Below are 5043 nucleotides of genomic sequence, written 5' to 3'. Positions count from 1 at the left end.
TTCTCTATCCTCTGGGAGAACTTACAAAAAGTCACCTATTGAAGGGGCTCACACCTGTAATCCTAGCTACTCAGCAGGCTGAGATCTGAGGATCACAGTTTGAAGCCAGCCCAGGCAAGAAAGTCAGTGAGACTCTTATCTCCAATCTCACTACCAAAAAGGTGAACGTGGAGCTGTGGCTCAAGTGATAGATTGCTGGCCTTGAGCAATAAGGCTTAGGGACAGTGTCTAGGCCCTAAGTTCAAGCCCTAGGATTGGCACACACACACACACACACACACACACACAAGTCTCCTATGATGAGGTATCCTGAGGAGTACATGTAAGATGCAAGAACTTCAGCCTTTTCACACCAACATGAAAAGTAAGCCACTCCATGACAGAGATAGAGCCAAGGGACTAAAGAGAAAATTAAATGGAAAAACATAATTTTTGCTAACTGTGAAAGTCCACCCTGCACTTGAACTTCCATTTGTATGGGTTGATAAACATCTTATGGACCAAAGGAAGTTATGCTTCTGTTTCTTGATCATCAGCTACTATCTTCTCCCCCAGTGCCTGCTGTGACTCCCAAACAAGCTTTACTAGGTTGAGCAGAAGATCTTAATTCTGGACATGATGTCACTCTTCTCTCAGAGATTTCTTTCTATGGAATCCTTTGGATGTGGAGCCTACAAGCTGGCGGGCTTGTGGCTCATTACCTCAGCACCTGGTATTAATCCACTCAACATTTATTGACTCAGGGGCTGGGAAGGTGGCTCAGTGGTAGAGTGCTTGCTTTGCATGCCTGAGGCCCTGGGTTCGATTCCTCAGCACCACATAAGCTGAAAAATCCAGAAGTGGTACTGTGGTTCCAGTGGTAGAGCCCTAGACTTGAGCTGAAGAGCTGAGGGACAGCACCCAGGCCCAGAGTTCAGGCCTCACAATGGGGAGAGGAGGACATTCACTTACTCATACTGGGCCTTCTACTCTCCCTCATGAATAAGAACAATACCAGCTCTCAAGGAGTTAAGAACATGTCTTTGTGTGTGTGTGTGTGTGTGTGTGTGTGTGTGTGTGTGTGTGTGTATGAAAGAGAGAGAGAGAGAGAGAAATCTATATATTACATTGGACAAAGGATTAAAAATAGATTTTCTGCCAGGGACTGGTGGTTCACACCTGTAATCCTAACTACTCAGGAGGACTGAGATCTGAGGATCAAATTCAAAGCCAACTGAAGCAGGACAATTAACCACCAAAAAGCCAGAAGTGGTAGAACTCTAGCCCCACACTTATAATCCTAGAACTATGGAGGCTGAAGCAGAAGGATCTCAAATTTAAGGCCAACCTAGGCTATATAGCAAGTTCAAAATCAACCTGGGATAGATAGCAAGACATTGTCCTTTTTTTTAGTTTTTGTTTTTTGTTTTTGCTGTCCTGTGGCTTGAACTCAGGGCATGACTATTGCCCCTGAGTTCTTTGCTCAAAGCTACAGCTCTACTACTTGAGCCACAGCTCTACTTTTGGCTCTTTTTTTGGTGATTAATTGGAGATTAGAGTCTCATGGACTTTCCTGGCTGGGCTTGCTTCATACCACAGTCCTCTAATCTTAGTCTCCTGAATAGCTAGGATTACAAGCATGGGGCACAGCATCTGGAAAGGCATTGGCTTTTTTAAAACTGAATTTTTATCAGGCACTGATGGTTCACATCTGTAATCCTGGCTACTCAGGAGGTTGAAATCTGAGGAATGCAGTTTGAAGCCAGCTCTGGGAAAGAAAATCCATGAGACTCTTACTCCCAATTACCACTAAAAAGCAGAAATTGAAGATGTAGCTCAAGTGGAAGAGCACAAAAAAGCCAAGTAAGAGCACACGGCCCTGAATTCAAGCCCTAGTACTGGAATGTGCACACATGTGCGTGCACGCGCACGCACACACACACACACACACACACACAAATGAATGTTCTTTAATAAAACCAATGTAGTAGTAAATTACTGATCCTTTCTGAGTTTCAGTTTAACCTTCCATAAAATAATGTTTCCCAAAGAAAGCTACCATAAATCACAGACCTATCGATTCTCAGAGGGTCTGTGATTTATGGTAGCTTTCTTTGGTGTTACTCTAATTTGAATGTTTGAGTCCCTCCAAAATTTATATGGAATCTATATTCCCAAGTAGTCATATTAAGAAGGGAGAATATGCAGCTCATATGCTAAGCATAAGTACAGTCCCAGGATTTGGTCTCCAGCACCAAAAAAGGAAGGAGGAGGAGGAGGAAGAGGGTGGATGGGAGGAAAGAGAAAGGAAGGAAAAGAGAGAGGGATAGGGAGGAGGAAGAGGATTGTTGCCCTTTTTGGTCTTCCCCCGTTCGAAAGCAGCAGCAAGCCACTACCTTGGGAGCAAAGAATGATCTCTTAGCAGATACCAAATATGCCAGAATCTTCTTATTCATGGACCTCCTGGCCTCCAGAACTATAAGAAATAAACATCTGTTGTTTATAAATTATATAGCTTATATATTTTGTTAAGTCAGCCAACACCAAGTAAAACGGGTATGAATTTCTAATTTTCTATAACAGTGAACCAGAGGCCATCAAATCCTCTCCAGATTTTTCAAAGACAAAATCATAGCTCATGACAAGTAGATTTGGCAACAAATGAGTCAAATTACATTTTTCCCACAAGCACAGTTTAAAAATGTTAATAATGTAATTATCCCATAACAAAGATAATAGTTTCTTCTCAATATCACCTTCTAATTTCCAACTTCTCCATGTTTTCACTTCATACATTCTTTCATGGAAGTGCTATAGCAGAAAGTGTAGTCTACCTAGTCTGAATCAGATTTGCATAATACTCCCTTCTTTCTAATTCAAATAATTCTTTCTTTCTCCCCCCCCTCTCTCTCTCTTTTCTTCTTTCTTTCTTTTTATTGGTTGTGGGGCTTGAACTCTGGGTATGGGCACTGTCCCTGAGCTCTTCAGCTCAAGGCGAGCACTCTACCACTTGAGCCAAGCGCCACTTCTGGTTTTCTGTATGGTTTATTGGAGATAAGACTCTAACAGACTTTCCTGCCAGTCAGACACCAGTGTCCAGCTAATCCAAATAATTTCTAATACCAAATAGTTGAACTTCTGAAACATACACACACACATTCATTCTCTCTCCCTCCTTCCCTCTTTTTTTCTCCCCCTCTCCCCTCTCTCTGACCCTCTCCCTCTCTCTCACATTTTGAGGGGGGAAACCACCACTGGTTTCAATCAGTGTCTGTCCCTTTCCCTTACTGGCTAGCTTTCCACCACCTGAGCCATGCCTCCAACCCCTTAATCTCACATTCAGAAAGTATACACGGAGTTGCTTACGCCTGTAATCCTAGCTACTCAGGAGGCTGAGATCTGAGGATCCCAGATTGAACCCAGACCAGGCAGTACATGAAATTCTTAGCTCCAATTAACTACCAAAAAGCTGGGAATGGAGCTGTGGTTCAAGTGATAGAGCACTAGCCTTGAGCAAAAAAAGCTCAGGGAGGTCACCTACGCCCTGAGTTCAAGCCCCAGACAAGCACACACAAAAAAATTATGGACAAGGGGTAACACTGCAAAGGAGGAATAGGATTGTACCATAAAAGATATAGAAGGTGAACGTTGGAGGGAGTGGGGAAGGCAGAGATCTACAAAGGCAAAAGTGGTTGGGAAGGGGTGACATTGACAAAAAGAAATGTATTCTCTACCTGGTTTATGTAATTGTGCATTACCTTTACAATAACAATTTAAAATTACAATAACAAAAAAGGTTGTGGTATACACTTTATAATCCTGTAATCCCAACAATCAGAAGCCCAAGGCAGGAAGATCTTGAATTCAATGACATCCAGAGCTACATAATGAGACCCTATCTCAAAAAAGGGGGGGCTCTCCTACACACTTTTTTTTTGCTATATCTCTCTTACAGAAGAAACCAGAGAATTCCTTAGCCTGTTTGAAGGCCATGTTTGAGATATTAGAAGCAACCTAAATGTCCAACTTTAAATGTAGCAATATGAAGTATTCTCAAGGTTCACTATTTAGTGCAAGAGATTATGTACAGCAAAGCAGAACACATGCCACCATTTGTGAAAGATTAAAAAGGATAAGGAGAGTACTTCTTGTGTCTTATGTCTGGGTTTATTATCTCTAAAAGGAAATATATGAGCCAGGCTAAGGAGGTTGAGATCTGAAGATTGTGGTTCAATGCCAGCCCCCGCAGGAATGTCCACAGGACTCTTATCTCCCATTAACACCACAAAGCCAAAGTGGAGCTGTAGTTCAAGTTGTATAGTGCCAGTCTTGAGCAAAAAAAGCTCAAGGACAAAGCCCAGGCACTGAATTCAAGTGCTAGGACTGGCAAACACACACACACACACAAACACACACCATACATGATCAAGATAATTCAACCCTTAGAACCACTGGGCACTGGTGGCTCATGCCTATCAGCCTAGCTACTCAGAAGTCTGAGATATGAGGATCACAGTTCAAAGTAAGCTCAAGCAAAAAGTCAAGACTCTTATCACCAAATAACCAGCAAAAAGCTGGAAGTGGAGCTGTGGCTCAAGTGGTAGACAATTGGCCTTAAGTACATAAGCTCAGAGATAGCGCCCAGGCCCTGGGTTCAAGACCAGTACTGACACACACACAAAAGGTAATAGGAATCATCTCCAAGAGAGAGCAAGAGGGCTGGGAGATCAAAACAAAAAGGTAGATTTTTGCTATCTTTCCTATTGTGTTACATGAACTTTATACAGTTACTGTTCATTTTCCAAGTAAATAAATGAAAAAAAATGAGATAGGATCTCACTATGTAGTCCAGACTGACCTCCAACTCAAGATTCCTCCTGCCTCAGCCTCTCAAGTACTGGGATTATAGGATGTACCACCCTTCCCCTATTAAATAAAAAACTGAAAGCACAGAATTAATATAGACACAAAGAGAAATCCGTTGATAAGCCTACAAATTCTGAATGTTATGGCTCACAGTGAACTACCCCCTACGCAGACACCATGCAGAAACCCATTTCCAAG

Source organism: Dipodomys ordii, unplaced genomic scaffold, assembly GCF_000151885.1.
Source record: "Dipodomys ordii isolate 6190 unplaced genomic scaffold, Dord_2.0 Scaffold106, whole genome shotgun sequence".
NCBI lineage: Eukaryota > Metazoa > Chordata > Mammalia > Rodentia > Heteromyidae > Dipodomys > Dipodomys ordii.
The sequence above is the reverse complement of the archived record's forward strand: the minus strand, read 5'-3'. Positions refer to the sequence as shown.